Source organism: Aotus nancymaae, unplaced genomic scaffold (genome assembly GCF_030222135.1).
Source record: "Aotus nancymaae isolate 86718 unplaced genomic scaffold, 86718_ANA_hifiasm-v0.15.2.pri h1tg000006l, whole genome shotgun sequence".
In the NCBI taxonomy this organism is placed as follows: Eukaryota; Metazoa; Chordata; class Mammalia; order Primates; family Aotidae; genus Aotus; species Aotus nancymaae.
Genome location: NW_026988417.1, coordinates 62,397,195 through 62,408,016, shown reverse-complemented (window position 1 = coordinate 62,408,016; position 10,822 = coordinate 62,397,195).

Genomic DNA, 10,822 nt, shown 5'->3' with positions numbered 1-10,822 from the left:
AAGAAAAGTAATTATACAAAGGAACATAAAGACAACTGCAGGCTATCCTTATCTGTGGCTTTGGGATCTTTTTATTTTGATTGTTGGTAAACCAATCATTTTATATACAAAAATATAAATGTCTTTATTAATATTTTGTTATATCCATGACACTGTCCATGCATTTATTAATCTTTTAAATTAATGTAAAAGATAGGAAGAGGCCAGGTGCAGTGGCTCATGCCTGTAATCCTAGCACTTTGGGAGCCACGGTGGGTGGATTGCTTGAGCCCAGAAGTTTGAGGCCAGCTTGGGAAACATGGCTAAATCTGTGTTCAAAAAAATACAATAATTAACTAGGCATGATAGCATGCACCTGTAGTCCCAGCTATTCAAGAGACTGAGGTGGGGAGGTTGCTTGAGCCCAGCAGATCCAGGCTGCAGTGATCTGTGACTGCACCACCACTGCACTCCAGTCTGGGCAACACAGTGAGATCCTGTTTCCAAAAACAAACCAACCAACAAACCAAAAACAAGGGAAGAAAAGAAATAAGGCTAATATATAATTTTTCTTAACAGCTGAGTTCTGATTCATTTTACCATTATATTCAGAATTAACCTTAATTTGTTTTCCAGAACCAAAAGAAAATAAAAAATAAATTTTGTTAGTATGAGAACATATATAGCGGATTTATCAGCTGTGTTACTTTTCATTATGTCAATTATAATTTCATTCTGTTAAACTGGAATATGTGAGCCAAACAATGTACATCCATTTTTTACTTTGTGAAATAATTCATGTACCTCATATAATCATGCAATCTTGCAGTGAAAAAGGAGTATCAGAGGTCCAACTAGACTGAGTCTTTTAATTTACAGATCAAGAAACGAAGACCAGAGAAGAGAAATGATTTGCTTAAAGTCACTCTCCATCATCTCTGATAAGTTGATAGATTTATCCTTACACAAATTTGTCCTCATTGAGTTTAGATCCAAAATTTGTCAGGAATTAAAGGATGATTTTTAAGTTGCAATTATTTTTATAGCATTTTCTTCATATTCATCTTTTGTCATTTGTTTACTTTCTCTTGAAGCAAAAATAGCATGAGGTGATCAGTGGCAGAGAACTGTGTGGCATCTCCTTATAGTAAAAGTGCAATCATACAGAGGGCTAACTTTGCAATCTCCACAAATAATTTACCTTTTGTAATTTTCTAAATGTAAAAGTCACCAAAAATTTAATGGGCATTAAATAAACTAAAAAAAAAAAAAAAAAAAAAACTCCTTTCTTCAGTTGTTTGTGGAGTTACTCTTCTATTCTTTACTCTACATTATGGCTCAAATGACATGCATATTGACATTAAGCAAATCCATAACCAGAAGTGACAAGATGGTATCTTTCTCTCCTCACTTCTGCTTCAGACCAGCCACACATATTTACTGAGTTCCTAGTGTGTTTCAGGAACTGTCAGGTATAGATACAATGTCTTCCTTCAAGGATGCCACATTCGGTAAATAAAAATAGTAGACACATACATAATTTTGGATTGTGATAAATGTTATAAAGGAAATAAAAAGTAATGTGATGGACAATGATGGAGAAGATACACTATTCTTTAGATTGGGAAGTCTGAATAACACCTCTGAGGGTGTAGCCATTTGAGCTGTACCTAAAGGATGAAAAGCCAAAACATAGAAAACAATTGAAAGAAAAGATGTCCAAAGGGAACAAATATAAGATCCAGAGAGAGAAAAAAGTGAGGTGGATATTTGGGTCAGAAAGAAGGCCAATGTGATGGGAGCCTAGTGGATAAATGAGTGATGGTAGGAGAGAAGATGGAAGAGGTAGCTGGGGGCCAAGTCAAGTACCTCTTAGTAAGCCATGGTAAAGACCTTGGATTTTCATTCTAACTGCAATTGGAGGCCAAGGAGTTTTCCAAGAAGAGAGAGTGAGATGATCTAATATACACTTTGAAAAGATTACTTAACTTTGATGAAGAGAATGGGCTAGAGTGGCAGTGAAGAGAGGTCAAAGGTACTACAGACTGTGCAATAATTTCCTTGTCTTATAGATAGCTAATTCAGAAGTCAGATGTTTACAAACATTTAATTTATCCCCAACCTGTGAGTTGAATCACACAGTCTGTCTCTTGCTTCTTCCAGGGGGAAACAAATGGAACTGAATCAGTAATAACCCCAATATGGAAGAAAGAGGGAAATGATTGGAAGGAAAGTGTGGAAGGGAATTTGGAGGAGAGTGAAAGATTGGTAGAGAGAGAGCATTTGTGAGACTAAGGGGTTCATGAGAAAGGAATGAAGAGTGAAGATTTCTCAAGACTGAGGTTCCCTGGTTGAACAAGGAGGAATATGATAGCATGAGTGGCCAATCTCCAGGCTTGGTGTGGAGGTAAGGAGCAGGTGGGGCAAGTTATATAAGGTAAAGCAGTTATTATCCAGACAAAGGTGGATTCTTTATGGGGTGCAATAGCACTTCAGCCTTTACTTCAGTCTTAAGAACTTAGAATCTTCACATTCATATGGACTCTATGTGTGATGGATCAGCTAAAAGTCATGTTTTTTTCTTTCTTTTTGGTAATAATAGACTGCACCATCCTAGCCTTCTGATGTTAACAGCATGTTGAAAAGTTCACACAAGCAAAGAATTAGAGGTCTGCCTTGAGAAATGAAACCAACAACACTAATCACAATGCATGAAAATTAAAATGCTAAACTGACAAAAGTATCATTATTTGAATTACAAAACTAGTCACCATTTTATTAAAAAGTAAAATATTTTCTTAAATAAAGTGCTTTTACTACTCATAAGCGGTATGGAAAAGAAACCAGAAATGAGTGATTAAGGAGACATTTTATAACCCTCATCCCCCAACTAAGAAGGACAAAACCAAATAAAACAAAAAACAACTTAGTCTAATTTAATTTTTTCTCTCTTTCTTTTCAACTAGGGGAAGTTGAAGTCCGTTTTGAAGGAGTCCATTGAGCAAGAATTTGACAAAGGGCATAACCATCACTGGCTAGCAGGACTACAACTATTAATAAATGTCCATGTATTCTTGAGAAACATAAAAAATTATGTGTTTGAAATATGAAAGTGCTTGTGATATAAGATATGGACATAGTCTTGTGAACTATGAAGCATAAACCAAGATCTTTTTGTGAATGTACTGCTAATTAAAATGGCACATTGTTTTAAAGATTGAAAAAAAATTAATGCCATACATGATAGCAAAGTTGACAAGGTTGTTCCCTCTTTCTTGTGAAGCCTCCAATTAACCAACTAGTTTGGGTTTAATAAGGAATTTTTGAAAGTGACTTTCTTGTTCAAGCATTGTATCTACTATAGAAACATCTCCAACTTATCAGTGGATGAGAACTATCTTTTTTAGCTCATAAGGCAGTATTTTGTTGTGCAATACAGACTTTTATATTAATGCTTTCAAGGTATGCTTTCATATTAATGCTTTCAAGGTATGAAAAATGAATCAGAAAAGAAGAGACGAAGTGATGAAAGTATCTAAAAATGTTTTAAAGTTTATTTTTTAAATTTGGTCTTATATATCAGTCTAATGGCTCAAAGCCTAATAGAAGCTCTTTTCCATTGACTGGAATTTCTATTTTTATTTTTTGGCATACCCACAAATATCTTCCTGTTCTTTTCATTAAGCTTGTCATTTGCCATTTCTCATGACTTAAACACTGTGATCAGTCATGACATCTATACTCACTGCCCCTGCCCCATCTCTCCACTCACTATCTAGCCTGGCAAAACAAAAAACATGGCTCAATCCAACTCTTCAATATTTTAGTGCATGTACTATAGCTGTTGACTGTAGCTGGAGAAAAACACTCATCATGCTGACTAGTCTTCAAAATCATAGTCATAAACATCAGCTAGATCCTTAGTGCTCTCTGAAAATCCCTTTGGATATCCTTAGCCAAAACTCCCTCTTACTCTCCTAAATAATTCATTCACTTCTCTCCTGCCCTTAACTCCAACACTGTCTTTTTCTCCTCCTTACACTCACCCGATGATCATGCTCATTATTTCACCAAGAAAACAAAAGGAACCAGAAGAAAGTTTCTACTGGTACTTATCATAAAAATCTACAAATCTACTTGCTTCTCAGAGGACAGTATAGGCAACTGAACTTGAGTTAAACAGCCTTTGGGCAAACCCTGGCTTTGCCATGTACAAGATGTGTGATTTTGGGCAAATGATTTGATAGCACTGTGTCTCAGTTTCTTTGATATGGGGATAAGAATGATATCTTCTTCATGGTGTTGTTTTGTAGTATTCAAGGAGTTAACAAAAGTAATGTACTTAGAACACATAGCAAATGCAAGATAGATGTTAGCTATTATTGTTGTCTGTCCTCCTTTTTGTTACAATGGATTAACTGTTTGTACACCACTCTAAAGCCAAACTCTCCCCTTGTGCTAAGAACCCATCTGTACTCACCTTCTCAAAGATTTTATTTCTATAACTGTTGCCCATTTCTATGGGTAAAATTCCATAGACACAGTAACTTCTGCAATATCTTCCAGATAAAAACATACTTATTTTTTAACCCTATGTCTTCTCCTATATTGCTTTGTGAAACTTCTTCAAAGTGTTGCCTTTACTTCCTTTCCATTCATTGTCTTTCAAACTCACTCCAAATATTGATTCAGACGTTCCTCCAAATCTGCATTAGTCATGGTCACCAATGAATTTCACGTTGCAACTCCAATGCTCAATTTGCAATTCTTCCCTTAATATGTCGATAATATTTAGCATTGTTGATCATTTTTTATGGAAACACTTTCTTTACCTGGCTTCCAGAAAAAAAAAACAACAACATCTTTCATGGCAATTTTTCTATGTCATTAGCAATCTTCTCAGTCTCTTCTGCTGGATCTTCCACATCTTCCTCAACTTTAGATGTTGAAGTGTCCCAGAGCTCAGGCTTATATCTCTCCTCTTCTCTACTTGCACTAATACTCTAAGTGATCTTATCCAGTTCAATGGCTTTTTTTAAGATGAAATTTTGCTCTTGTCGCCCAGGCAGGAGGGCAATGGCGCGATCTCAGCTCACTGCAACCTCCACCTCCTGGGTTCAAGTGATTCTCGTGCTTCAGCATCCCCAGTAGCTGGGATTATGGGCACCTGCCCCCACACCGGCTAATTTTTTGTATTTTTTGTAGAGACGGGGTTTCACCATGTTGGCCAGGCTAGTCTCAAACTCCTGATCTCAGGTGATCCACCCACCTCGGCCTCCTAAAGTGTTGGTATTACAGGCATGAGCCACCATGCTCACCAGTTCAATGGCTTTCAATACCAACTCTATGCCTCCAACTTCCAAGTCTGTTAATTGTAGCTTTAGAAGTCACTGTTTTTCCATCTCCCTAAACCTCCAGTGTCATATATCTAAAATTTCCACTTGAAAATCTAATAGGTAGTTTTTATTAGTATGTCAAAATAGTATTGTTCATCTTTTCTCAGTCTTCTACATTTCAAAAGCATGGACCTGGAATCATCCTGGGTAACATATATTTGAAATATTATTTTTTGCAGACTTATATAGTGATTACAGGATTCCAAAATAACCCAATTATATTAGCATATGTTGTTGTCCTGAATAATTATTATGCTTAATTGTGAAAATTACATAATTATAGTTTATTTTTGAAATTATTTCACTTTATTTTTTGAGATGGCGTTTCACTCCTTTTGTCCAGGCTGGAGTGCAATGGCGCAATCTCTTCTCATTGCAACCTCAGCCTCCTGGGTTCAACTGATTCTCCTGCCTCAACCTCCTAAGTAGCTGGGATTACAGGCATGCACCACCATGCCTGGCTAATTTTGTATTTTTAGTAGAGATGGGGTTTCACCATGTTGGCCAGGCTGGTCTCGAATTCCTGACCTCAGGTGATCTGCCTGCCTCGGCCTCCCAAAGTGCTGGGATTACAGGTGTGAGCCATTGTGCTCAGCCAATATATTATACTTTCTTATGTTGTTGCCTTAAAAATTATCTTCACTTAAAATTTGTCACAATAGACACTCACGGCTGAGTAAACAAAACTTTATTTTCTCTAAATACAGGAATGCATGTTATACAAGAATCCATTAAATAACCACCTCAGGTTTTAGAAATTTAGATTTACGCTCTTAAAGTCAGATTTATCTCATCTACTAAAGACAACATTCAATGAGACAGAAATCACTAACCAGAGTAACGAGAGAGCAATTCCCACATTACCTTTCCCAGGCATTTCATTAAAAAAAGGAAAGATTTAAAAATCAATCCAAGCCATCATCAGAGAAGGTAACTTAAGAGCCAGAGAGATACTATATTGTAAATTAACCTTTTTTTTTTTTTAAAGAAAATGTAGCATGCCATCTGAATTGTTAGTCCTCCTACCTATCTTTAATGTACCATAATGGCATTCTTCAAGGACAAGCATCCTAGTGATCATGGAGAATTAGTCTGGCAGCACCTTTCTCTCCTGCTTAAAATCCTATTCCACCCCTTACCTCCCAATCTCAACACGCTAAATTCATTATTAAGACTTGCGAATCCATAAAAATCTTGACTTACTCTTCCCACTCATTATTCAAAACACAATTCAGGTATAACCTCCCACTGGGTAGCCGCTCCTTACATCCCCAGGATGATGGCTCCAGGTTGCCCCAGGCTTACACTTGTCACTACTCTTTCCACAAATGTAAAAATTATGTTTGTACATCTGAATCTCCTACTAGACTGTGTGCCTCTCAAGGGCTCTTTTTCATCCCTGTGGTCCTAGACTTGTGGATGGCTTCATGGAGGTAGTCATGGAGTCCAGCTGAACAAAAATGACATGCATTATCAAGATCTGGCTGCTACATGCTTCTTTTTTATGTCTCATCATGCCGTTGTATGTAGCCTATATTTCAACCACTCAATTGGTTGGGATTTCTAGAACATGCTATTATGTGTCTTTCCATGTCTGGGATGCCCTTCTCTGACATTTTTTCCTCAATATATTCCTACTATGCTTCAAAAACTAGCTCACACTTTCATGAGACTTTTTATCCACTGTATTCTCACAGATTTTGTGCCTATTGTTTTAAGACACCATCTCAGTCTGGAAAGTTTCACGAAGTCAAAAAATATACTTCATTTTTAGTTTATATTAATTTGTTCCTGACACCCCCAAAGCTAAACTTTACTGCTAATTCTATGTTTTTAGCTTTTAATTTTAGGAGTGCCATATTAGTGTTTTAATTTATATTTCTATAATTACTAATGGATGAGATTCAGTACCTCTTTTTATGTTAATTGGCCATCTGTATTTCTTCTATAATTACCCTGTTAAAACTCTCTAGATACTTAATAGTGAGTTCTTAAAACATTTTATTCACTTTTAGGAGCTCTACATATATTTTGGATATTCAGTATATATTTCAAACAGATAACTTATTTACTGAATATCTACTGGGTAGGCAAGACTGTAATGAAATGTAAAATACAATGTTTGCCTTCAAGTTTAAGTAGCTTGTACTGGGGTGATGGGACCACCCACAGGACAGATTCGAATAGAAATCAATATAATAGTAAATGATTAAACTTAAAATGAGTACTAATGACAATAAGTGATTAGAGACCAGGAAAAAAAAGAGATCAAAGAGGATAATGCCTTACAGGGAAGTCTTTTGAAAATGTAGCAATTAAATAGACCATGAAGTATGAGAAAGCACTGCAAGAGTGGAAATGGCAATCTCAGGAGTATTAGCCTGAACAAAAACATGGTGGTAGGAAGCACTTGCCATTTGAAAAAGGAGACTGTGAGAAATGGCTCAAGTAAAGTCAGACTTTAGGTAATGTCATTGTAAGGCAACATACTGTTCTGGGTATTGTGCCAAGAACTTGATATATATGGTCTCAGTTGATACAACAACCTGACAAGTATGGTCTTGTTATCTCCCATTTTTGCCTATGAAGAAGATGAAGTCCAGAGAGATCTGTGTCCAACCTAAATTCAACAGACCTCCGTGTATAGTGCTCCCCTCCCTGTGTCCATGTGTTCTCCTTGTTCAACACCCACCTATGAGTGAGAACATGTGGTGTTTGATTTTGTGTTCTTGTGTCAGTTTGCTGAGAATGATGTTTTCCAGGTTCATCCATGTCCCTACAAAGGATGTGAACTCCTCGTTTTTAATGGCTGCATAATATTCCATGGTGTATATGTGCCACATTTTTCCTGTCCAGTCTATCATCGATGGGCATTTGGGCTGGTTCCAGGTCTTTGCTATTGTAAACTGTGCTGCAATGAACATTCGTGTGCATGTGTCCTTATAGTAGAACGATTTACAATCCTTTGCATATATGCTCAGTAATGGGATTGCTGGGTCAAATGGAATTTCTATTTCTAGGTCCTTGAGGAATCGCCACACTGTTTTTTTAGGAGGATGAATCATACCAATCAATATCATTCAGGTTTCTGCTAAAAACCTCCTCCTCAGAGAGGCCTTTCTTGACCACTCTATAGATAGATAGTCACCTCTACTTTACTCACCACTTTGTATCCATTCACACCACTTTATTTTTTTATAGCCTCATAAATATCTCATAAATTGTGTATTTACGATTTCATTACTGTTTGTCTATTTTTCCCATTACAGTGTAAGGTCCATGAAAGCAGGGGATTTATTATACCCACTGGTGTATTTCCACCACTGGGAACAATGTGTAGCCTTAGGAAGTGCATGAGAAATATTTATTAAGTAAATGAATGGAGTAAGCATGTGGTTAAAGGCATGTAAAATAGTGTCTAGAATCTAGATATTTGTATTCAAAATGTATAAAGGGCCTCCCATTTTTTTTTTATTTGTATAAAACTTGGCATGTCACCTCAAAATCCATATTCACTTAATAAAACAAGTCTTGATTAGATTAAATAGCTCCATTTCCTATAAAGAATTTCTAAAACAAAACTATTTCTTACTCTAAAACCTACCTCCATCTGTAAATCAATTTCTGCAAAAGTATGTACAGAGCCTCAGTGAGAAGTTTTGGATTAAGTATGTTTCAAATCAGTGATGCTGTGGCATAATAATTGTATCAAATAAAAACAATTTACATTTAAATCATTTGTCAAAGACTGCTCTTTTAGATACAGTTAGTTCTACTATGGAGGAGCTCTATGCCATGAAAGGATGGATGGAACTTGAGTCACAACACTAACTCACCAATCTGCAGTGGTATTTTGAGGGTGGACCTCTCAGAAGACCAATCCAAGTAATATCTATTGTTTTTTTCTAAATATCCAACTCAAAGGGAATTTACATTCTTCCTTTAAATCATAGATCCATAGCTGTCATCACACTTGTTAAACAAGTTTCCTTTTAATTGTTTTTTGCTATTTTGCCCAGCCCTTAAAATCTCAACTATCATTGTGGTTAGCACATTTACCAGAGAAGCACTGATCAGGACAAAAGAAGTGCAGAAGTTTTCTTTATCTTTATTAACTTCAACAGCCATTGTATCAACACATTATGTATAGGTAAGTGGAAATTTGCTTGCCTAAAATTCTGACATCAATAGAATTAACACTGTCTCCCTCAACATGACTCCCGTCCAAAGACTGCAGTCAAACAACTGAGTTTGGATAAGAAAGTTGTAGTTTTTCCACAGCATTTTGGATTTCCCGCATAGAAACAACCCTATCACATACACCTGTGTTTGGAATCTATAGTTTTATGTAATGATTTGAAGAGTGCTTCAGAAAGGTGATGTGCAGCGAAACATACTGTGAATGAAAAATAATATGAATGTGTGACTGTTGTAGAGAGCAGGTAGCAGAGAGAACATTTTCTTTTCTCATAAAACAAATGCTAAATTGTTGTTGATAGTGATGAGGATTATGATTTCCTTGTATTTGTTTGACAAATCTTGGTTTCTTAAGGCTTTCATGAATATTATATTGACTCTCATAATAAGTATCTCCCTTCATAAGTATTCTCTGCTGAACCGTATATAAATGCACATATTTTTACTTGTTAAATATTCATGAACCAGAATAGTATTATTATGTATTTATACATGCTATCTATTTTTAAAGTATCTGACTAGATAATTATCACAATAAGTGAACAGTGATCATTAATGGCAAAATTTTGAGAACATACATTTAGCTCACAAAGAGTTTTCATGTATATACATAAAATATAGCAAAATTAACTGAATCTAATTTGTAATACTTAATGTTTATTATATTTCACTTAATGTGAAGTATAAGTACATACCTGACACAAATATTTTCCTAAAATGTATATTTTAAGTCAATAGTTGAAACTTTTAAGATATGTGTGCACGTGTTTATACATATATTCACAATATCAATATTCATATGAAATTGTGATCTGACAGGGAACATTCACTGTGATAGAACATACCAAGAATTTTTTCTTGAACTAAAGTAAAAAGGTTTTTTTTGTATGATTGTTTCTTTTTTATTATGGATGGTATTTTATTCATAATCTTGATGTTTTCTTATAACCAACATTACTAATCTATCAGTAAAACAGTGATCAAACACATTCAAAAGTGGAAAAGAAACACCATGATTGTTTTGTTTTGTTTTGCCTGCCAGGTAGTCATCACCTTTAAGCTGAGTGGATATTTTTTTTCTTTAAGGCACCTCCTCATTTACTTTCATCATGTTGACACTTGTGAGAAGTTCTAACCTGAAAAATTTCAAAGGATTAAGCCATTCTTTTGAATACATCCTTGTTACCTGGGAAAGGTTCAAGCCTTAATACAGTGATTAGCTTCTCAAAGTAAGGCATTAATTTGATTAC